The sequence below is a fragment of the Lactuca serriola genome, chromosome 9 (assembly GCF_051521515.1).
Source record: "Lactuca serriola cultivar US96UC23 chromosome 9, Lser_US96UC23_V15, whole genome shotgun sequence".
NCBI classification, from domain to species: Eukaryota; Viridiplantae; Streptophyta; class Magnoliopsida; order Asterales; family Asteraceae; genus Lactuca; species Lactuca serriola.
The window spans coordinates 219,222,680-219,249,310 of record NC_136416.1 but is presented as its reverse complement, the minus strand read 5'-3'; the positions used below and the strand labels follow the sequence as shown (position 1 = coordinate 219,249,310).

At 35.8% G+C, this 26,631-nt stretch overlaps 2 pseudogenes; both read right to left on the bottom strand.

The window, feature by feature from the left end:
• Positions 1-7,921: 7,921 nt before the first annotated feature.
• Positions 7,922-9,353, bottom strand: LOC145076576 (4-hydroxy-tetrahydrodipicolinate reductase 2, chloroplastic-like; annotated as a pseudogene).
• Positions 9,354-9,935: 582 nt separating this feature from the next.
• Positions 9,936-12,602, bottom strand: LOC145076575 (vacuolar membrane protease-like; annotated as a pseudogene).
• Between the last annotated feature and the right edge of the window lie 14,029 nt (positions 12,603-26,631).

Below are 26,631 nucleotides of genomic sequence, written 5' to 3'. Positions count from 1 at the left end.
GTTGCAATGAGCCATGGTGCCAAACCAGACAATCTACCCTCAATCAACACCTTAGAATCCTTAAAAAAATTGTTTTCCATATTTCATAATCATAGAAAGCAGTTATGGCAAGTAATATTTTGATAGATTTAATCTTGGCTACTCATGAGAAGGTTTTATCATAGTCAATGTATTGAGTCTGAGTGTAGCCCTTCGCAACCAGCCTATATTTAAAAGTGTGTATATTCTCATCCATGTCGGTCTTCTTCTTGAAGATCTATTTGCACCCAACATTTTTAATGACATGCGTAGGATCACCAAATTCCAAACTCGGTTATCATATATGGATTGAATTTCACTTTACATGCTCTCCTTCCATTTGGCAGCTTCGGTGTCTTACATCTTCCTTATAGTTAGATGGTTCATCTTTATTGGCCAGTGTATGATCACTAATCAATACTTCTCTTTTAGTTTTAATATTGAATTCATAAAAATCTGGAGGAAAACGAACCATATCAGATCAATGAAGCAGAGGAGTAAGAATTATTTCAGTTGACTCAACAGGTTGATTAACCTCGGATTGAGTGCCAGTTTCTACAGCGGGTCCTTCTTCGTTCGACTCTTGAACTTCTTCAAGATCTATTGGACTCTCACTAGTCTCTTTGAATATTATCTCCCTCTTGATGAAGAAGCCCCTTCAATAAATGAAACTCATGTTTTAGAAGGATTATAAAACAAGTATCCAAACAACTTTTGTGGGTAGTACACAAAGAAACACTTTTCCAATCTAGGTTCTAGTTTATTGTTAGCCTCACGACGAACGAAAACTTCACAACCCCAAACTTTTAAATGTTCAAGAATGGAAGGTTTCCCATTCTATGTTTTGCAAGGGGTCTTAGAGACCTTCTTTGTTGGTATGAGGTTTAATATATTTGCGGTTGTTTCTAGGGCGTAACCCCAGAAAGTTATTAGAAGTGGAGTTCGAGTCATCATAGATCAAACCATATGAAGTAGCGTTCGATTTCTTCTCTCGGAAACACCATTCAATTGTGGTGTTCTGGGAGGACAAAAATTTTTGAGATAATCCCATAATCCTTTATATGATTGATAAATTCAAGACTCAAGTATTCTCCACTCCTATCGAATCGAAGCATCTTGATCTTCTTGCTCGGTTGGTTTTCAACTTCCTTTTGGAATTCCTTGAACACTTCAAAACTTTCTGAATTATGATTCATTAAGTATATATACCCATATCAACTAAAATCATCAGTAAAAGTCACAAATTAACATTCATCATGTCTTGTGGATTTGAAAGGTCTACATATGTCACTGTGGATTAAGTCTAACAAATCCTTGCCATATTCACAGTTTCATGTGAAAGGCACTTTATTTATCTTGCCAAGAAATCAAGACTCATATACATCATTTGAATCTTGGTCATATGATTCTAAGATACCATCCTTTTGGAGCCCGATGATGCGTTTCTTGTTCACATGTCCAAGACGACAATGCCACACGCACGATTTATCCAACACATTAGAATTAGAAGAGCCAAAATTTAACATTAGATTATAAGTGTTTCCTAAAAAACAAATTTTTCATAAACACCATTACAAAGACTAGCTGTGAAAATAAATGAACCACGTTTGTAAACCACACTACCACCATTATCATTATCAAAGGCAAAACAAGATCCACCCTTATACAATACGTGAAAATAAATAATGTTATGTGCCATGTTTGATGAGTAGAAACAATTAAATAAACTAAAATACACTCCATTTTCTAACATGAGTTTGTATTTCCTAAACATTGTAATAGCGCAGTCCCTTTGTTCTCCATGATCAAGTTCAACTCCCCATGCTTCGACCTCATACTTTCCCTTAGTTCCTGAAAATCCAAGCAAATATGAGTACCACATCCAGTATCAAGAACCAAGAACTAGAAGTTGATATACTATGAAGTTCATTCATCAAATACCTGACGTGTCAACACCCTTGGCTTTGTTCTTCTTCATTTCTTCAAGGTACTTTGGGCAACTACGTCTCCAGTGACCCTTTTTTTAGCATTAAAATCAAATAACCTCTTTTAGGTCGATGTTAGGAGCTATCTCAAAGTTGGATTTTCTCTTGAGACCTTGATTGGAAGGTCCAACCTTGGTCTTACCCTTGAAATGAGAAACCTTCTTCTTCTTGCTAGCACCACCATGTCCAACGGCCAAGACATAAGTAATAGGTTTGGAGCTTTTGCTTTAAGAAAACTAGCTTAGGTAGTTTATAACATATCATGTGGCTCCATTGGGGTCTTATCGAAATTGTTCATATTATAGTTCATGATGAACTAGAAAGCAAGTCCGAGATCATATCAATGGCAAACTCCTTTGGAAACTCGACACCCAAGTTCCCTAGTTTGTCAATGTACAACTTCATTTTTTGAACTTGTGCACATACATAACTCTCATCTTTATGTTTACAAGCCATCAAGGACATCATAATCTCGAATCTTTTCTTATCGAGCTTGCTCTTAGAAAATTTCCTTAAGATGCTCATTAATGTAATATATCCCAAGGTTCTCGAAGCTCTTTTGGAGCCTAAGAGACATGGGTACCAACAATATGAAAGCAAATGTAGTATATTCATCATCATGCTTGTGATAAGTGGCCATTTCTGCTTTATTAGACTCGTCATCCATATAAAGGAGATCTTGATCGATGACATACTCTTTTACATCGTAACTTAAGGAAATTCTCAAGGTATGAATCCAATCTAGATATTTTAGATTGGTCAGTTTCTCCTTAGATATGATCGAGATGAGAGAGAATTCCAAGTTTGTTAGAGGTGGAAGAGAATGAAGAGGATTAGTGTTGTTGTTATCTTTCGAAATCTACAAGTCGAAATGATTAATTAGATTGAATTCATCCTTAAAATAATTATTAACCCTAAGTGAATTATTAACAAGGTTAGGCTCCATATTTGGCTTTGCGTGTGTAAACGGATGTCGTAAGCACACAACAAAGTTATTTAGGTAGGCAATGCAATTTGCCAGTTTCAAACTTTTGAAATGCCTAGATCATTTAAGATTCATTGACATTCAATGGCACGTTAATCTCGGTTGTGCTAATTTCGATTCAATGATGGGGATGTCACGCATAATTGAGTAGATGGTGAATCAACAATGAAAAACCAAGTGATAGTCGCTGACATACCGATTAATCACACACACTCCATCAATAGAATAATCTCACGGGTGACACATCATACAAACTTATATTTTCATAATGACGTGTCAGTTAACCACATCAGCTCCATCATCAAAATATAAGCAATGTCCGTGTTTTCATGGGCAGCACATAACTTGCATTATATATATATATATATATATATATATATATATATATATATATATATATATATATAACAGGATTTTTGTTTTATTACTTGATTATTTTAATCATGAAACAAAATCCAATCGAACCCTTTCGGTAACTTCCTCTGAAAATACAAAAAGGCGGTGAGGGTAGTAAGTGAGAAGCATATTAAAAACCGGTCTCATTAGGAATCATAGAGATCTCCTTAACACTTTCTTAAAGTATTAGAGTAGGCTCGCCTAGTGTTTGATTCCATGATAATGTTTTTAATTAACATGTGAGGACACATGTGGTATAATTGCTATACATATAGTAATTATACCATATACAACATTTAAACCTTTTAAATTTATATATTCTTGTCTTCTAATTTAATTCTATTATTGAATAAAGTTGAAGATAATTATTCAAATATTAAATTCAAGTTAAATATTTTTCAAATTTTCAATAATTAAATATTCAAATTTCAATTCTTATTAAACAATATTTCAAATTAACAAAAAATTCAAATTATCATATTTAAACAACTTAAAATAATAATGTAATAAAGAGGCTTATCTTCAATTTAAACAAATAAATCCAAAAAACCTGAAAACTGCCAAACATGCCGCATCCAACAATGGGTCGTGTCGCGATCTGCAACTAGCATGTTTCTTTGTTTTCTTGGATTTTTACAAATTTTGTGCAATAAACTAAAATCTAGTAGGCTCCGATACCATTGTTGGGTTTTATTATCATCAATACACATCAAGAATGCAGAGGAATAATTTAGAGATTTACCTAAGTATACATGCACCCTAGATATAGGTTTTACTAGTTTTTGCAACATACTTTGAAAAACAAAAAAGAATATCATACTAACCTCCTGGCTTCTTGCTTGAGATCTTTTGATTTCTAGTTGATGAAAATGATGAAGAATCCTAAGTAGAACCCATCTAATGCAATTAGACCCAAGAAATCTAAAAGCAAAAAGAAAGAACCCTATATTAGAGTTCATGTGAAACTCACTAACCCTAAGAGAGGGGTTATAAAATTTATTCAATGAGAGAGAGAGAGGGAGGGAGGAGAGAGAGAGAGAGAGAGAGGGGGAGGGAGGAGAAAGAGAGAGAGAGAGAGATAGAGAGAGAGAGAGAAAGGGGAGGGGCGGGAGAGGGAGGCCTGGGAGGGAGAGAGAGAGAGAGAGAGAGAGAGAGAGAGAGAGAGAGAGTATGGATGAAAATATGAGGGAATTGACATATATATTTGACCCATAGAAATTTATTTAAAGGTTGCATATAAATCCTTAATGGATTCAAAATCTTCAAGTTAATCCTTATCTGATTTAAACCTATTTTATCCCTATTCGGGGAGCCTATCAAAAATGTCCATACGAAGCTCTCTAGGAGTTTTTTAAATATTCCAATTAATCTCTTGGACTAATTAATATTCAAGCCCATTAATTAATTAAAAAAAATTAATTAATTATCAAAATAATTTCTAATTAATTTATTAATCCTTAATAAATTAACAACTTATTTTCTCCATTTTCTTAATGATATTTATGTCATTGGGCTAACCCAAAAATATCATGCTATTATTAGAAATATTACCAAAATAGTTAATGATCTTGGGCACCATTTCCAACAACAACAATATCAATGATGAACATATACACGTTAGATGTAAAAAAAAACAATAGGTGGTTCATAAATCAACAAAGTTGATGATTTTCAAGAGATAAAATAGAGATTGTGGCGCTCCTAGCCGGTTTAGATTACCAATAAGATTGGATTTAAAGAATCGTAAGAATGTAGTGTGACGGGTAAAAAATCCAGTACACCCTCAATCATGTTTTCTTTAGCAGTAAATTAGTTACAGATTACAATAATGTTACCGCTCAATTTCAAGCTATGGATTTTTTTTATATAAAAGTTAAAAAGATGTTTTATGGTTAACTTGTATTATTTGGTTCTATATTAAACCTCTCTCTCTCTCTCTCTCTAATACGTGAGAACACTATGATTCACTCATTTTATAAGGGAGTGGGAGATAATATGCCACAAGATGAGAGTGACACGTTAACTTATATTCTTACCAGCATCGCCTTCTGTTGTTTCTTATTTCTCTCACTCACACCATTGATTTTTTGTGGTGTATGGCTTCTTGGTTGTGAATATAGAGATGGAGGTGAATTTGGATACATGGATTGTCTTATGTGAATTTGGTTACAATAATGATCTTGAACTCGAGAAAGACAAATCACCATGTTCCATCTGAAATGGCTCCTGACCAAGTTATGCTCCTATAACTTCAATTATAAGATTTAAATCTAGTAGCATTTATAAAATAACATGTTATTCTATAGAATGTGTGGGATAATTCATTAACTAGCCTTCAATAGTAGTGAAAGTCTTTAAATGTCATTGTTACTGTAAAGTGTTGAATTACGAGTGAAGTTGTTGACTGCTTGACAGGGATTTTTGTATTGTTTGATTCTAAAAAGGTAAGTTTTCTCCCATATTATAATCTCATTTTACTAATCCAATTTCTTTTGCCACAATTAATAAAAAAACTCAAGAACAAAGAAACCACCAAACGAGCATTAGTTTTTGGGAACGTGTTTTGGAGCATTTTGGGAGATGGAGTTCATCAGAATAATGACGACCTTACTGGAAAATGGTCACTACTAGAAAAACAGCCTTTTACGACGCGCAATACGTGTCGTAAAACGCTAGACGATGCGCAAATGCGTGTCAAGGAAGGCCATGTCATAACGAGAGACGACACGCTTTTGCGCGTCGTCTATAGACGACGCGCATTTACGACACGCATTTACGGCGTGCATTTATGACACGCAATGTGTATCGAGGAAGCCCCTGTCATAAAGGAAGACGACACGCATTTGTGTGTCGTAACCTTACGACGCACGTCTAGGACATGCAATGCGTATCATTAAAGGCCATGTCATAAATGAATATGACACGCATTTGCGTGTCATAAACTTCAACAACCATTTACAATATACATTTACGACACGTCTTTACGATACTCATTTACGCATGATACAAAAATATGAAAACAAATATATACCAAAACAATCAATTTCATCCATAACATCATGTCAAAAAATTGTAATACATTGGTATTAAGGGGATCCGATTGTACATTGTTATTAAGAGGTTTTCCCTAACTATATAACCTAATACTACATTGCTATTAAGGAACACCTTCTTGTTTCTACTTCTTATTGTTATGCTTCTGTTTCCACATAACACCTGTTTTCATCATCAACACATTAGTACTCAGAAAGGCTTCAAGCATCATCAATTTTATGTTATAAAATATTAAAATTTAATACACACGTAGTAACATACCTTTTTCCAAGAATCCAAGTTTCAATACAACCCATACCTCTATAAAATATTAAAATTTAATACACATGTAGATTATAAAAGTTAATATGAAAGAGTGAAATAATGCTACTTTCTACAAAAAAAAGCAACACTTTCTATTCTATGTATGTATGTATGTATGTATGACCTTCTTTATAAAACCATTTATACATTAAGAAGAAGATAAAACAAAACTATTATATGTATGTATCTATGACCTTCTTTCTAAAACAAAAAGATCAACACTTTCTATTCTATTATATGTATGTATGTATGACCTTCTTTCAAAAACCATTTATGTATGTATGTATGACCTTCTTTCATGTATGATTAAATTAATGAGAATCCCCCCTAAATGTAATTCTGCAATGAATTACCACTAAAACAGTTCCTCAAGTTCAAACAAAGGATTCAATGTAAACTAACAAGTAACAATACATCACATGCAACATACTTTCACCTAAATTAATCAAATGGCATATTTCAATTTTCATTATTAAGCATCTCAAAAAGCAAATTGTTGTAATTAAAATAAATACCAACTTTGGACAAGGAGTCATCATGGCATAAGTGTTGCAAGAAATATCACAAATTTTACCATCTTATTGACAAGAAGAGTGCCTTTTACAGCAAAACCCTAATTAAACAAGCGACATTGGATTAGCAAAGGCTGGAGAAATTATTAGGAGACAAAATATTATTACATTTTATCAAATACTTTTAAAAAAATTCAGATAGATTATAACTTACAAAGCATGAATACTAGTTATCGGATCTTTAATTGTCACCTCTCTTCCTCCAAGACCCAATGATGCAATCTCAGGTTTGACCGAGTCAAACTTCTGCCAAATTGAAAAATAGTATCAGAACAAAAAGAAAAATATAAAAAGATTTATGTTCTTACACAGTTCAACTCTGCTCACTCAATCGCCACCTGTCATGTGCTTATGCAAGCAACATGGGTAGCACAAGAACGAAGGGTTTGTTGAAGTCCTTGCTGGTCAATAGATGTATATGTGATTTCAAAAAGGGTAAAAATGTCATGAAACTATTTATGTTCAATTTGTTACAGGGGATTGCTGATGTAGTGATGGAATATTTGTGGCTATTTGAAGAGCACAATGTTCTAGAGTACCTAACCCTTGCTGGAGATCATTTATGCCTAAAACCTCATCTAATAAACTCATAATCTTATTATCATCTCTCAACGCATGCTACCCTCACGCAACACATCAATCATGTCATATATCTTCTTATCTGCTTTTGATTGTATCTACATTTATTTCAATATATTATTACATGATTTATGTAACAAATATTACATTGTTATCAATTACCATTATTTTGTTACAAACTTTTTGTAATTCTTTTTTTTAGAAATTAACATTAGTTAAATGTATGAAGATTATTTAGAAAAATAAAATAAAAATAAAAATTAGCACCTTCTTAGCAAGAAAAAGTGTAGCATCAATAGCACCCTCTGCATAAATTGATCTCCTACAAAAACTGTGTTGAAACTCAAATGAAACTCTACAAATAATAATAACAATAAATTAAGATTTTTCATAGAGAAATATTCAAAATCAATTAGTTGATTATAATATGAATCAAAAATAAAAAGCTTACGTTCTATCAGGAGATGTGAGATGATACATTAAGATGCTCCTCTGAAACACAAACCAATTCAATCTATTGTTTTGGATCTCGTATCAATTGTACCTGATTTCATGTTGAAAGATAATTCAAAATAATAATAATAATAATAATAATAATAATAATAATAATAATAATAACAATAATAATAATAATAATAATAATAATAATAATAATAATAATATGAATATGAATATGAATATATTAATTTGTAGTTCTGGTTACTGGAGATGACATGACAGAACATAGCATGTTGTCCTGCGTTTGGTGGGCTGTGACTGGGATAGATGTTGATGTGAATAAATTTGCAATTTTTATCTCTCATATGTACAAAAGACGTAAATGCCCTCCTAATACCTCATCTATGTCAAAGGAAACTCCAAGTTTCTGGAAACATGAGATGACGGCTTTTGCTGTTCCAGATGTGTCCAGCTTTGTTGATTGATGAGATTCCAACACCTGTTTGGTTTCAAAAACAAAAATGATGTTTAAAAAACTATTTAAGAAATTAAAGGTATGTTTGGGAAAATAAAAGAGGATAAATATGTAAAAAGAAACGGCACCTCTAGGGTATATCCAGAGAATGCTCTAGGAAATTGCTTGGACATTATGTCCATAGCTGTAAGAAATGCCACAACCTAAAAAACAAATGAGAAGACATTAAACATCCGATTTTTTTTTTAAAATTCACCTATTTTCCCATTTGAGGAGATATGACTGCATAAAGCTTTGCTTCCTCCATAGTTTTATACAAAAGATCCCTATCTCCACTAGTAGTTCCCATCACAAAAGGCACTCCAGTTTTACAATACAATTCGTCATTATCTGCATAACATAACGTGGTGAATTCAATAAACCAATATGATAGCATGTAAATGATTTGATATCTCTGTATAACACAAAATTACACATTTACCATTTACAACATTAGGTACAGTGAAATCTACAATGATGAGATTCGGATGTTGTTCAAGTAGAGATGTTGTTCAAGTAGGATGTTGGAAAAAGCTAATCCAACCAAATCTTATATGCAAGTCGCGCAATCAAACAAAGGAAGAAAATAATTAGTCAGTATCAAACATATATATATATATATATATATACATATATATATATATATATATATATATATATATATATATATATCCAAAAATACAAGTCAACAAACATAAGTATTATGAGTGTCTATAAATAAAGAGTAAAAAACCACTGTTTCCTATTGATTTGTATTCTATTAGTAGCAACTATGCAATCAAGAAAATGAAGTTTCTTTGATGGTGGTGAAGGAAAGTTAGATTATCTCCAAGTGCAAACACATAATGACCATCTTTATGATCTTGGCGCCATGGGGGAGAAGCATTTCGAGCCACACCCTTAACAAGGGGAGAACTAATGTGGTCTGATGGTGAAGACGACTTGAAGATATCGATATCAAAGAGACCGCACTGCTCTAATACTCTCCCAAGAAACCGCACCATTTGGCCACTTTAATTTTGATCTTCTGAAGTATTTTTCTGCACCTTGGCTGCAATAACCTTAACTTAAAAATAGCTACAGCTAATTAATTAACTCATGCACTTGCAAGCAAAAGCTGGGGACACAAGACATACAAGGGCAAAATAGGAAGATCCAACTTTAAAATAATGCCCCACAACAAGAATAATAAGCCATTGCAATAAACCACTTTTATATAACCACCTTTCAGCTTCTAATTTGGCCCAATCTTGTTTCACCATATGAGAAAGAGAAAAAGAAAGATTCTCCATTTTTTTTGGATATATATTTTTGTAATATAAGATAACCAATATGTTGACCAGTCAAAGCCCTGAGGAAAGCAGGGGAAATTAATAAACCTCCAACTAGCCATGGATTTGAATTAAAGGGAACTGGAGATGATGATATGAAGGGTAGAATGAAGGCAACACCAATTGATAAACTTAAAGAGAATATCCACATAAGCAGGATGCTAAAAAAATGATAAGGATAATGAGATTCCAGATGTTGAGCCACCCATCATAACGGATGTACCCCATATCATCATGGATTACATTATCACTAAGTTGTATAACATGTTGGCTAAACTTTGTTTAAAGACAACCATGTATGTTCCCTGAATCATCACGTCAAAATTAATATATAAAGATTTAATCATTTACTATTGAATATTGATTAAAGTTACATTAAATGTACCAAAATGTCAAAATATATGGCGGGATCATGTTGATTTTTGTTATTGGATGCCATTTTAGTGAGTTGAGAAGATGAAGCAGAGTGAAGAAGAAAAGCAAGCACGTTTTCTCCAAGGTGTACAAGGGAACCCGGTTTTAAAATTTTCAACTTGTCATTCTGCAAAAGTTTATTACTTTTAATTTGATATAATATTTGAGAAGTTATTTATAATAATAATGATTTGAAATTCAAGAATACCTTTATGTGATATACAGTTGTATTTTCTGCATAAGCAAAGTCAAGACCTGAAAGACCAGCAACCTTTTTGTAAACTTGAAAATCAGTAGCAGATTTTATGACACCTGATGTAAAAAGATCCTGCACCACTAAATAAAAATTGAACAAAAAAACCATGAATTTGAGATAAAATAAATAAAAAGAAAACTAACATTTTATATAGTTTAAAAAAGGAATATCACCTGAGCAAGAATTTGACCAGAGGGGTATTTTGCTACCAATGCATAGTTTTCAATCGCCCATGGGTTCGGACCCGCCTGTCAAAATTAAGTGACAATTGATAAATTAATTAAGAAAATTAAATTTTTTTAAAAAGGAATCTCATTAAACACAACCTGAAAAATAGCAGATGCTCCACCATCGCCCATGGCTTCCAAGTCTATAGCCATATGTATACTTCTACTCCATGGATGCTGTAAAGATTTTATAAGTTAAGTTATAACTTAAACACATGATTAAAAATAACGGTAAGAGAGAAACACCTGAGTAATAAAGTTATGGGCTCCATTTAAGCCTTCTTCTTCCCCGGTGTTAAACAAGAAAATAACAGAGTTCTTGAAACCATGAGCCCATTGGGAGATTCCTTGAGCAAGCTCTAACATAACAGCTGCACAAGAACTACAGTCAGTAGCTCCTTCCCTTTATAAACATAAGACTCCATTTTCATTTTGAAGTTGATTAAAAGAATAAGAGGTAAATCATAAATGGAAGAAACTTACGCTGAGAAGACAGTGTCTATGTGGGAAAAAACAAAATCGCACTATCTACTTCTTCAGATGTATATTCTGGAAAGATTCTTAAAACAACATGTTTAAGATCTAAATAGATAGAACAAAATCATATTTGCTTGTAAAGTCCACCGACGAGCCTATTAGCACTAGAACTTGCGTGAAAAAGATCAACATCGACGTCGACTTCCCAGTGAGCTGTCGTCTTTATTTGCTTGTAAGTGCATGAGTTAATTAATTAGCTGTAGCTATTTTTAAATTAAGATTGTGTAGAAAGAACAAAATCATATTTCAATAATTATATTGAACTTTTTTTTACCAAAATCGGTCTGATCTTACTTGGCTCTCTAAACCACATGCTCTGGTAAAGAAAACAAACTGTAAATTATTCAACAAGTATGCAGCCAATACTCCACATGTCACATGGGTAGCTCCATCCAATGCATAGAACTTTCCATAATCATATCCCAAATCTGAGTTACTTCCAGTAAGACCTTTATCATCTGGTACATTGGGAGTAAGAACCTAAGCACCAAGGTTAAAAATGTCAATACATAAACACAGGATGAAAAAAATGACAAAAACATATAAAAGTCAACCTACCGACTCAGAATTCTGACTTGGGACATAAGTAACAGGAGGACCAGATGGACCAGACAAGATTACAGTGGCACCCTACAAAACAAAACCAAAAACAAAAAGAATATTCTAATCGGATACTGTTTTCAACCATTAAAACATGTATTTACATTTTACACTAATAATAAATTTATAAAATATAAAAACATCGCATACCTCTTTACTCCCGATGGCCATTTGTCCTGGAGGAGAAGCAGGGAGTGATTGAGAAGGGAGGGAAACCAATTTTCCCCACCCAATATTCAATTCATAATCATAAACAATCACCCCTGCAACAATAAATAACATCATTAATTTTCTTAATATAAGTATAAATATAAACAAACGAAGAGTTAAAAGGGTTTACTTTGTTTAACCTTGCATTTCATCTTTTGCAGCTTGTCCATCTGCACGATTCATAAAAGCCACAAAACCACAGTTTATGACGTTTGTGTTCCTCTTCTGTTCTTGGCCACATGATCTTCACACTAGCAATAGTTGAGAAAACGACAAACCACTGGTTGAAGCACCTGACTGCAACCTTCAATAATGGAAACACCAAGCTGAACAATTTCATTATATTTGTTCTAAGAGGCAAAAAAATCAAATAGTTGGTGTGCACTGAATACCCATTTATTAATATCAGTACCTGAAAGGGCAAGGTTAAAGAGAGTATCAAGGTTAATATCAGCTGCTTCTATGGCGTCAAACAGGATCGACGGACGGGTAAACGGTCTTTTGAGAGGGTCTGTGTCAGCTTTGACAATTAACCTGATTGCCTGCAGTGAGGAGCAACAAAAAAAATCAGTTATGTTTCTCCTTTGTTCTCTCGGCTAGATAGAGATATCGACATCAAAGATAGGATTCAGAGAGGAATTTACAGAAGGCGTAGAGAAAGGGGTGAAATTACAGAAGGCGCAACAAAAAAAATAATTATGTTTCTCCTTTGTTCTCTCGGCTAGATAGAGATATCGACACAAAAGAGAGGATTCAGAGAGGAATTTACAGAATGCACAGAGAGAGGGGTGAAATAAGATCTAATGGTCTTTGAACTCTGGGAATCAAGCCCTGCGACTTCTGATCAACACAAGGAAGATAACGTTATTAAAAGGGAGGCTTGTCGTGCGAGACAGATCACAAAGAAGATTTGATGCTCGTTAAACTAGACCTAGGGCTTGTAAAGTTGAGCATCTGTGGCGGTCTCCGTCGAGGTAAGGTTAGCCCAAGCTCGTCGGCGAAAAGTATTGAGTCGAGATTGTTGATAGATGAGGTGAGCCAAGGTAGCGAACGTTGCAGAGAGCACTCCCATCTTGAAAAGAACCCTAGAATGATCCCTTCGATTTTTTAATAAAATAAATAGTCCGGAGGCGCGTTCAAGAATTATAAAGTGACATACTTATACGACACGCCTTTTATGATGGGTGCCCTCCGTGTTTTTATTTTTACTTTTTTCTAACATAAATTTTAGGGCACGTAAAAATGCGCGCCCTAATTCCTTCAAAATTTTGGAGAGATGACATTATTTTGACCTCACACACTTTTGCGTATCGTAAATCCGGGCGCGTCATAAATTGGGTGTCATTAAAGGCGTTTTTTCTAGTAGTGGGCGTATCTGGAGAACGATTTGTACGAAATTCAACAACATCCACAACAAAACTTAGCTCTCAATGTAAAAAGTTGTGACAACCCGAAATTTCCATTCTGAACAAACCATATCAAATCAATAGAAGTTAGATTAGTTACAGTGAAATTCCAGACTTTGGGTATAAGTTTGACAGTTTTTCAGGATTTACACTTAAGGAGATATCAGGAGAGTGGATGCACTAGGGTTTTGTGCAACACTGTTATTCCAAAACTCTAGGATATTAGGGTTCAATTCCGGAATAAAAATATTTTCGGCCAAAAAAATCCCAAGACTATATATAGAAATCTGAACCAAAATAATTCATTAGTTACATTTACAATTAGAGAAAAGCCAAAATTCTCTCTCACAGATCTTCGGGTTTTTATCCCAAATTGTGAGTACTTCTATCTAGTTATATTATATAGCTTAGATTGTGTTTTATAACATCAAAATAGGATCAAAACCCCAAGATTTGGGAGTTTACCGCCCAAGAACACTTGGAGAATAAACTCCTTTATAAGGGCCAAAAGTGTGCCCAATGTCCCTCAAAGCCTGGGAAACGAACCTAGAAGCTACCATTACATGTTCAGACAACCAAATCAATTAGAATCAAAGGGTGAAAGTGAGTTCACGGACAAGGAAGTTCTTGGGCCGTGAACTCCATGTTTAGGTGCCAAAATGCCTTAAAAACCTTCCTTAAGCCAAGAAACTAATTTAGACATGTACCCTAAAGTGTTTATAGCCTAGAAAACATAAGGAATCACAAGGATAAAGGAGTTTACAATTGTGTTTCAAACAAATGTTTCTTTATACTAAACTGTTTTATCAAACCCATGCCTTCAAACCGTTTTATAGATTGACATCAAGTCGATCTTTTATTAGATAATAATTATGTTCAAAGGTTTTACAAAACTTATTTTATGCTTTTATATTATCAATTGCATGCCTATATATGTGTAGATATATAAGAAATGTTTAAAAGACTTAGGAAGGCTATCCACCCTATTTCCTTTTCCTAGATTTGGATGTGGTCTGGTGGGATATCGGGTATCCGTCCGAAGGTCGTTTAAATATTAGTTATATATCATATGTACATATATAGTCATAAAGGCCCTTCCAGTTCATCCAATGCCCTTGGGTAGCAAGGGTATACATCCATGTCCATACATACCAGTTAGATTACTAGTAAACTACCATATGGGTAGTTTAGGAAGATACTAGAATTATTACTAGAACGCGATATCATACAATGAGTCAGTTCATTCATGAGTCAATACTTGATAGATAGAGAGAGAACACACATTACAACTAGTACACACAGTACATTACTATACATGCTAGATAGAGATGGAATACACATTACAACTAGCACACGTAGAACATTACAGTACATTACTATACTACTATATAGATATGTTTACATGATTACACTTACATGAGTACACTTACATAATTACACTTACATGAGTACACTTACATGATTACACTTACATGAGTACAATTACATGATCACACTTACATGAGTACGCTAAAATATACATAGGACAGCCGTCACTAGGTGCTATAGCATGGAACAAGTGCAGGATCTAACTATACCGATGAATCACAACGCAACTGTGATAGTTATATCGGGTATACATGATCATAGTAATGTGGATGTGTCACGTAGTGCAGAGATGCATGGGCGTGTAAAGGTCTCAAAATCCCTTTGACAACGGAGCATATAGCCTGGGATCTAGCCATCACATTATACCTTATCCCTCAAATAAGGCAGTTGAGTACCGATGTAGTTATTTATTACAAATGCTACTGTACTTAGAAGAATTACCCTAGACTTGAGGTAATTGGTACGGTTGTAGTTTGACACTACACCATAGTACTATTTCATTTTCTCATTACATTCACTTCGTGAATATTCATACAATGCACAGTAATGTAGAAACTATATTTTTAGTTAATGATAGTCAGACTTGGGAAAATACACACTCTTAGAAGAGACACACACACAGACACTAGATGCCTTGGTAGAATGCTACATTCAGAGCAGTTAGGTCTTGGTAGAAGACTACATTCAGAACAGTTAGGTCTTGGTAGAAGACTCTCTTTTATAATTGTAGGAATCATAAGGATTTCTAGGGTTTTTCAAACGTTTACAGTTGTTTTACAAACATTTTCTTACTTACAATTCATATACATTTTTTTATACTTATGGTTCATATACATTTTCAATACTACAGTTCATATACATACAAATACTTACATAAAAATTAAGACACTAAAATGCTTATGATCTCACCAGCTTTAAAGCTGATACTCTCTTTCAAAATAACTTGTATCCTCAGGTCAACCATAGACAGGTACCGATGCAAGGTTCAGGGAAGATCGTGCTCGTTCAAGATGCATCTTTCATTTTGTTTATACTTTAGTGTCTATTATAATTTGACAGAACGCACTTGTATTAAAATTATATTATTAGTGCAATGGATGATGTTGTTGCTTGTTTACTACTTTACATTGTTGTGATATTGTACATGACGTCCTCCGCCCCAGAACGTTTCCGTCGTTCAATGGTTTTGGGGTGTGACAAATTGGTATCAGACCATTGTTTATAGTGAATTAAGTATATCAGCCCATAAAAGATATACTAACTATAAATACAATGGGATTAAAAATACTCTGACCAAGAGTTTATACTTTAAATAATAAAATATTTAATTAAGTATACGTGTTGCATTCATACTAAAATCAGTGTCACTAGGACAGTACAAAAGAATTACGATTGTTGGGCAACACAGATGGACTTAGAGACATATAGTCAAAACTGGGAAGATATAGCCTGATCACCTATATTATCCGAGGGTTGACTAGCATGTGCCTAAGTGTAGTTCTGTGGTTGCAACAAGTCTAAAATCTTACCAACCCTACCACAATGAGAACAATAGAACATAACATTAAACTTAATTCTATAGGAGTATTTGGTGTTACTATAAGTACTTTATACCTGAGAACTAAAACGAGATCTTCATTATTAAGTTGATAGTTGCTAAGTGGATACACTAAGGCTATATGTAATTAGGATGTTATAGACTTAGAATCTGTGAAAATTTTAATTTACCCCTATTCTGTGTGAATTTGGAGGTAAGATCACTTATTCGAAGGCCTATCCTGTTTCGATTACATATAGTTGGTATGCACTTCACAAATAGCGATGTAACTAATGAAGATTTTCGAAATAATTATCTAGATAGTTCGCATACTAATTATTTTCTTACCCCAATTCTCACATAGACAACATGGCTGGACTCCATCCCCACGGCAACCCGTATCTTCCGAACGAGGTCATTGTTGGATGGTTTGAAGAAGAACCAGAGAATGATCATCCAATCCCTGTGAATGATCACCATGATGAAGACCTTTCGGACGGTGCTAACTCCGAACCCGAGGTTGAGAACCTACCAGAGGAAGCACCCGTTCCAATTCCTAACCCTCGTCCGGCTTTTCATGGTCCGACGCCTCCATGGGTGGAATGCTTGGAAACATGGAGCCAAGGACAAGATCATCCCATGCCATTTAATGGTGACCGAAGCTTTTATGACCTGAGCAATGGGGGCTCAGCAGACAGAATCTTGCCAATCTTGGTCCGCAGAGTGGCCCGAAATGAGATTCAAGGCAGGACAGCCCTACATCAGATCACAGAGGTTGTCGCCAATGCGAGAATGCATACCCTCCGCACCATTCGTCTAGAAGATGCTCGTGAGAGATCTGAAATAGACCACGAAGCTCTGCTTCAAGCACTGGCTGAATCACAAGCCGAAATCATAGAACTCCGCGTACGCCAGAGAGTGTACGAAAGGCACCTACTTGACATGGAACGTCAACTGGCTGAACTGAGAGTTCACCAAAGGGATGACCGTCGCCAGTAGTAGATGCTTTACTTTATTTTCCTTGTTAAAAGGGATCGTTTTTCTGTCTATGCCCTATGTGGCATTTTCTATGAAACTATCTTGTACTGTAAGCACTTTTGGTTAGGTCTTTATGCTGTCAAAAACTATCTTCTCTAGATATGATGTAAGACCTTTACAAGGTCATTTTCCCGAACTTTACGTCGTGAATATCAAAGATATTGACGGTCGGATAACTCCTGTGTCGTTCTTTATTCAAGTACTTTTATCATACTTTCATTGGAGTCTATCTGAATCATGCTTTAGTCAAGTCATTGGACTATAGTAATTTAGCTCCGGAGACATCTCCAAGTCTCTTTCAGTGGTTGGATCATGTTATTCACCAACCAACTATACCTCGGCTCGAACGACAAACATCTTGAGACCATTCTATGAACTTACTTCCATTCCATTACTAGGACTGCATCATAGGGATGTAAGTTAACCCTTCATGAACACACCTCCACTCAGTACTAGGACTGCATCATAGAGATGTAGGTCAAACCTTCGCGAACATACTTCCATTCTGTGCTAGGACTGCATCATAGGGATGTAGGTCAAACTTTCATGAACATAGTCTTTCTCTTTACTTGAACAATCAAAGTACCTCTAGGGTCAACCAGAATCGCTCACAAAATCCTTATCTTTCGTGTGACAGAATCATGCCGTCATCTGGAAGCAATCAGTCGAACAACGAAACCTCCGCCTTTCCTATGGACGCCACTACCTTTCAAACCACAGTTACAACTGCCGTGATGGCTACCGTGATAGCTGTCCTTGCGCACCATAGCGCTATCAGCACAATCAATGCTGATGATGGGATTGAAGTTTCCAATCGTGGTATCCATCCAGGAAGTCACCAAACAGTAACAGTCACAGGCTCGTAAATCCGAAAGACAGAGAACAAGAAACGAAGACGTCAAGCCCAGAAAGAACGCAAGAAATCCCAAAAACTTGTCATGCAACAACAGCAAGTGGAAACCCCTGCCATCCCCGTACCGAGCAAGCCATACGAGGGAAAACTCTCGAAGTGTGATAAGTGTAGTTTCCATCATCATGGGGTTTGCCATGAGATGCAATGTTCCAATAGCCTAAAAATAGGGCACCATGCTCGTAGTTGTGGAGCACCGGCACGACCCATCACTTAAGTCCCGGACATCAGAGTCAACCAGGCTTATGATGGTGGTGTTAAAACTAGACCCTATGAAAGGAAAATTTCAAATTGGAGTAATGAGGAGGGCACTCGTGTCCACATAACACTGGCTAAACACCTCACTTCCACCACCAATGTTGGTGTTGTCCATATATGTCACCAATGCGGTGAAATTGGACACCTCAAGAACGATTGCCCGATAGCGAAGAACTCGGGTGCAGATGGGAAGATTCTCAGGATCACAGCTGTGTGAGAACCTGCTCCGGAACCCACGTTAATGTAATTTAGGCGTTTCGTTGTAACAGACTTATAAACCATCCAAAACTAGTGCAACTAGAGTCTTACTTTTGTGAGATCCTGTCTGTAAAGGGATTCTCGTGCTGCGTGTACTTGTCTTTTTGTAGTATATCTTATTCGCAGCAATAGTCTTGTAGTAAATCTAAAAGTACAGTAACTCTGTTCATGGTTGCACGGTTGTGTTTTGTCTGTAAACGTCTTATGTTCAAATCTAATGTCTTTAAGTTTATGTATGATTCCGACATTATCATACAACTAGATTCAATTTGATCCACACCATACCAGCTTCATACGTACATCTCTTTATCAGTAAACGTCTTTTTAGCAAAACCGTCATTTCAAAACACCGAAGTACTCATGCCAGGAGTACCTCTTAGTTTTTTTCTTTTGCCAAAGAAATCCCCGAAGTACCACTCCTACAGTACGTGAAGTTTAATCCAGGGATTCATGCGGTCAAGCTATCACTGAGGAATGTATACATAAGAGTGATATATAATCAAGGTTCTACAGGTTTAGAATTGATGATTCCACTTTAACTTATTTTTCCTCGATGGGATGTGAGCTTAAAGAAGAATCAGTTATTTGACTACCTTTTCAATCTTAATTATATACGACTCGTATACACGAGATTGTGATTTTGAAACCATGTATGAATTCTAATATGAACTTCGGGACGGAGAACTGCCTAAGTCTACGAGTAATCGCATCGTCATGTGAACAAACTTAGAACCCAGTATGACTCCCGTAAACAAATCGCCCTACAGTCTGAACACCTATAGAGACACAAGAACAGCCCGGACAACTTAACGAACTACACAGAAATAGAATTAGAAGACTAGACTTCTCACCCTGGAGAACCCCGGTCATATTCTTCCAGAGATCGACGGATTGCATCGTATGTACCTCGGCTATCAAGGACTCCGTCAAGATTTTCCAGTAGAAATCGTTATCTCTGCCTCGCATAAATGATTTGGTTGAGCAAACGCAAGGAAAGAATTATTTTCAGAAATGGATCTGAGATCCGAATATCACCAGTTCGGGTGTTAGGAGAGGAAGTCCGGAAGACTACCTTCCGAACTCGATGCAGACACTTCGAATCCGTAGTGATACCCCTCGGATAGGACCAATACGCCCATAGTATTAATATTCATGAACTAAATGAGTAGGGTACGTCTTTCTTACTTGGATCAGTTCGTCATTTCTCCATGTAATGACTTACTTATCTACCCTCGTGGTAAGAAGGAAACCCTGGAAACATTACCTTCATGGGAACTTTTCGCGAAGTTCTCTAGTCACGAGTTTTGAAATTGAAGAGTCAAATTTCTATGACACGCTGTAAGTGATGTGGGAAAATTGGAGTACTCTTACAATTTGTCAAAACCATTGAAAATTTGTCGACACCGGAGATGCCGACAGTCATTCATCAAATTCTAGGTCTTACAGACTGTTGGGTCAATATTTTGGTTTCTACTTTGCTTTTCTAGGAAATTGTATTTTTTTATGTAATATCTTATGTGTTTACGGTCAAGTTTATGGCCAAGGGGGTGTTTACGGCCGTAAACCCTGTTTACGGCCCATTTCCACCAGCTCATATTCTCAAGTATAAATATAGGTGTTAGGGTGAGGAGTAGAGGATTGATGAACCCTAAGGAGTTTACGGCCAAAGAGAAGAGAGTTTACGGCCAGAGAGCATTTTGTGTGAATCTTTTGTATCTGGAACTTTAATTCATATCAATTCATACGAAGATTCATATTATTCTTCTTCTCCTTCTCTTCTATTTGATCTAACATCATCCGTTTGATTGGGATTCCGCACCATCAAATGGATCTGACTGATACACAAGCAAATTAGGGACTTACAATTGGTATCAGAGCCAAGTTATATCAGTCAATTTTGTTAGATTTGGGGCATTATTTGATCTTATTTTCAAAATATTTTTGCGTTTTTGGATAGATCTCGCCAAAATAAGAGGGGTTTGTTCTTCGTGTTTTTCATAAAAATGGGTTTTTGATCGAGTTTTGGAGCTTCAAAGTCGAAAAAACGGTGTTTTTGGTCGTAATCAGCGAGGGGGTGGCGGCCAGCAGCTAGGGTTTCCGAAGTGTTTGTGGCCTCAGTTTACGGTCCAAGGAGTTCACGGCCTCGGAGTTTACGGCATCGCAAGAAGCAGCCTCGTCCTCGCATAGCTCCTCGGCCTGGCAACCAGCTTCGCTTCGCTTTTAAAATAATAGGACGCGACTATGGAGGCGCCGGGGATCGAACCCGGGTCTCCTACCAACTAAACCTCGCACCTTATCCAACTCGGCTACGTGATCCTTTGTTACCTTCCTTCCGAATTTAATTAATAACGACTCCTTTTCGCACCAAATTTCGAATTTTGACACTTTTAACCCCCAAAATCAATTTCTTTTATTTGTAAAACCTCATTTTCAATAATAAATATATATATATATATATATATATATATATATATATATATATATATATATATATATATAATAAAATAAAATATAAAAAAAATTATTTTTAACTTTTATTTTTGATTTTTTTATTTAATATTTTGATTTTGAATTTCAGGTTTGACATTTGATTTTAAACTTTGACTTTTTCATTTAACTTTTAAAATTTCAAATTTAACTTTTCGGTTTGACTTTTCAAGTTTGACTTTTGAGTTTAATTTTTTTAAATTTGACTTTTAAGATTGATTTTTGAGGTTTATAGTCAAAGGACATTTTTGAATGGTTTTTGAGGTCTACAAGGGAATTGAAAACATGAAAGAGAGTCGTCAGGATCTGTTAAGACAAAATTTCAACATGTTCGATTATGTCCCTGGAGAAACCCTAGAAGCTCAGTTGCAGCGATTTACCACACTCACTATTGAGATGAATATAGCTGGGATCTTTTTGACCAAATCTGAGATAAACAAAAAGCTATTGAATTCACTTCCGAAATCGTGGGATATGAACGTGGCCATCATCAAGAAAACAAAAGATCTCAATCATCTTAGTCTTGCTGATGTAATTCAAGAACTTGATGCTTTGAAGTGTAGAGAAACAATGAGTTCTGAAAACTTTCCGGTCACTGAAGTTACATGTACTCCAGCTTGTGAAGCCACGATTAAATTTCTTCGGGAACAAATTGATCTATTTAAAAGAGAAGTTGAGGACCTGAGATATGAAGGATATCAACTCAGGAAAGGACAGAAACCCCTGAAGGCTGAATTAGAAGCAAAAACCAAGGACTTTAGGAAGCTTCAGGAAGAGTATAGCAACAAGTGTGAAAATTATGATTATATTAAGAGACAACTTGTTGTTGTAACTGAAGAACTTGACGCTTTAAAAATTAAGTGTAAAAAAATAGATGTCAGTTTCAAAAATTATACTGCGTCAAGTCAGACAGTTTCAAAATGGACTGGGAGAGAGTACCCTACATTGATGACAAAGGTCGACCTAGTTTCAAAATGGACTGGGTTCCAAAGACCAATTGATCCCGCTCTGTGCTGGAGCAGCTATGGAGGCATATCATCAGACTTCGGTTTGTTGGTAGTGGCTGCTCCTGGCATATGAATGGGGACATCTCTCAACTGTACAACATTCAGATCTTTGTTGAGAGTATGTGTCCTTTTGCGGGAAAGGAAGAAAAGAAGGGATCACATGGGGTTAGTGCTTAATGATATGAAGAATTTTCAGATCTGTTCTGAGATTATGCTTGCTGTTCTCAGACCTTCTGGATGCAAATTCAATCAGTGACTTACGGTTTGCGTTTTCTTCTCTATACTCTTGAGTTTATCTTACTCTGATTCGTTTCAAAGACAAATTTTTGTTTTAGGATAGTTTAAATTTGTGCATTTACTTTCGTTTCTCTCCTATGCACAAATTTAGGAGGAGAAATAAAAACAAAAAAAAATAGAAAATTTTAAAAATCCAAAAACATTAGAAAATCAAAAAATCAAAAAATTGTTGGTTATGAAATGTGCTTGAGGGAGAAGTTCTGGGAAGTGATATTATCAAGTGATAACAAGCAACCTGAATCGGCGTAACGTACCTAAGTTGAATCGTCCATGCTCTATACTCGATGTGATGGTAGGCACGAAAGATTTTAAATGGACTTGACTAGGAAAGTTGAATCTAATGAATTTAAGGACTTGACAATCTTTGACCTAGTTAGATCCGTTTAACCTGATATCATGACGCTCGGATAGGTTGAGCAGGGAGATATACATGAGAATCTACCCGTCACATTAATTGAACCAGTACTTGGAACCGTGGCTTAACTTTTCCTCGATGTGCGGATTCTATCCTTAATTCCGGTTGGATGGGACGACTGGTAAATTCCGATAAATTAGGTCTGTAGAATATCATTTTCTTTCTTTCCGTCTGTTAGACATATGTTGTCTCCTTTGCGTGACTTCCAATCCGGCCTGGTACACAACATATGCAACTCTATTTCTCTGCAAGTTATATATGTGAAATACTTCCTATCTGTTAGCTATATGTTGTCTCCTTAGCATGACTTCTAATCCAACCTGGTACACAGCATATGCAACCTTCTTCTTCTCAACTCCTCCGAAGTAATAAGTAATAGAATTCTGAATCTATCCTCTCTCTGAATGGTTGTCTGCTCACCCGGTGTAAAGGAGTACTCTAGAAGTTCTTGATGGCTGGGGCATATCAGGAAGCGGGAAACACGTTTTATTACACTTAAAATTGAACACATACAGATTGTCTATAGATCTCGCTGCTCAATTTAGGTGGACAGCAATATCCCTGGTCATCGTCAGCTGAATGGTCGTTAAGATATAGCATCTAGGAACTTAGGATCAGATATAATATCTAGGAATTTGAGTTCACCTTGTCTTGTAACAAATAGTATGTCCTAAATTTGTCACAATTTTTCGTATTTAAGTGGAAAACAATGTCGGCGATCGACCAGACAAAGATGTGAATATGAAAGGTACCGACAAGTGGATAAAGGTTGTCTAAAAACGTTGATCTCAAATCACTCTTTAAATTAGATATCAATTTTATTTTTGTTAAATTTTTCATAGTTTCTTCTAATTTAAATATTAGGGGAGAATTAAAAATTAAAAATTAATGAAAATAAAAATAATTAAAATCAAAAAAATCAAAAAATATTGTGTGCTAAATTTTTCTTTTAGTTTTGTTTTGTCTTGAAAAGTGATTTCAGGTGAAGATGAAACTCATGGAGTTTGTGTTGAAGATTTCTGAGCCAAAGCCTCGTCCGTGAGCATTGAAGAATTCTCATTCGAAGGAGCAAGAAATGAAGATTATTCTTTCAACATTCAATCCTTCAACCCCAGAAGCAAGGTGAAGCAAAAATTGAAGACTATGTGACGGATTGCATTGAAGCCTCCTCAATCAGTCAGCTGCTATTGTTGTACCTGCTGAAGTGATCTAGAAGATTTGTTCTCTCTGATGTTCTCTCTGAAGATTCTCAAGCTGAAAGCACTATCTTTCAAGAATCAGTACGTAAAACCTCCTCACCCAACGTGTGTTCAATGCCAAATTCTGAAGAAAAGCCCAACCGCTCAAGATGAAGTCATTCATTGAAGATTCATCAAGTTCATTCTGAAGTCGTGAAGAATTTGAAGATTAATGTTGAAGCCAAGTTCCCAATGAAGATTATCAAGAAAGCCAGCTACCTTTTAGGGGGAGCTTGTTGGGTCATTTAAGAAAAGAAAAGAAAGCTATAAACCAAGGGGGAGATTGTTGGGTCGATATTTTGGTTTATACTTTGCTTTTCTAGGAAATTGTATTTTTTATGTAATATCTTATGTGTTTACGGTCAATTTTATGGCCAAGGGGGTGTTTACGGCCGTAAACCCTGTTTACGGCCCATTTCCACCGGCACATATTCAAAAGTATAAATATAGGTGTTAGGGTGAGGAGTAGAGGATTGATGAACCCTAAGGAGTTTACGGCCAGAGAAAAGAGAGTTTACGGCCAGAGAGCATTTTGTGTGAATCTTTTGTATCTGGAACTTTAATTCATATCAATTCATACAAAGATTCATATTATTCTTCTTCTCCTTCTCTTCTATTTGATCTAACATCATCCGTTTGATTGGGATTCCGCACCATCAAACGGATCTGACTGATACACAGGCAAATTAGGGACTTACACAGACCTACTGTCATAGTTCATCCAGAACCCCTCGCAAACCACAAAAACCCTTTCGACCTTGACCCAGCAAGGAATGGCCCTTGACTGGGAAGTTAAACAAGAAAAGGAAACCTGAGAGATTCCAAGTGAGAGACCAAGTTCTTTAGGAAGTATCACTCTGGGAACGGCTTAATACGCTTCGTAAGCGTGGAAAGCTAAATCCAAGATAGATAGGACCTTCGAGATTCTTACCAGAATCGGTCCTGTATCTCGCAGACTAGATCTACTCCGCGAACTCAGTAACGTACATTCTACTCTTCGCGTCTCGATTGTGAAACCATACCTTTCTGTTAGGACTCTTGTAAGTCCACTCGTCGAGATCCTCGCCTTCGTATTAGAACCGTAGTGACCCTCGATCGAGAGGTCAAGCGGACGAAGCAACGTTGTCGCCAGTTAGTGAAGGTTCGTTGGAATACCAACCGAAAACCCGATTTCACTTAGGAGCACTAGAACCAATCGATTAGGAAGTTTCCACCTCACAGCTCGATCGTTCATACCTACTTCCTTATCTAAATTCTAATTTCGGGACGAAATTCCCTTTAATAGGGGGATGATGTGACAACCCGAAATTTCCATTCTGAACAAACCATATCAAATCAATAGAAGTTAGATCAGTTACAGTGAAATTCCAGACTTTGGGTATAAGTTTGACAGTTTTTCAGGATTTACACTTAAGAAGATATCAGGAGAGTGGATGCACTAGGGCTTTGTACAACATTGTTATTCCAAAACTCTAGGATATTAGGGTTCAATTCCAGAATAAAAATATTTTCTGCCAAAAATCCCAGGACTATATATAGAAATCTGAACCAAAATAATTCATTAGTTACATTTACAATTAGAGAAAAGCCAAAATTCTCTCTCACGGATCTTCGGGTTTTTATCCCAAATCGTGAGTACTTCTATCTAGTTATATTATATAGCTTAGATTGTGTTTTATAACATCAAAATCGGATCAAAACCCCAAGATTTGGGAGTTTACCGCCCAAGAACACTTGGAGACTAAACTCCTTTATAAGGGCCAAAAGTGTACCCAATGTCCCTCAAAGCCTGGGAAACGAACCTAGAAGCTACCATTACATGTTTAGACCACCAAATCAATTAGAATCAAAGGGTGAAAGTGAGTTCATGGCCAAGGAAGTTCTTGTGTCGTGAACTCCATGTTTAGGTGCCAAAATGCCTTAAAAACCTTCCTTAAGCCAAGAGACTAATTTAAACATGTACCCTAAAGTGTTTATAGCCTAGAAAACATAA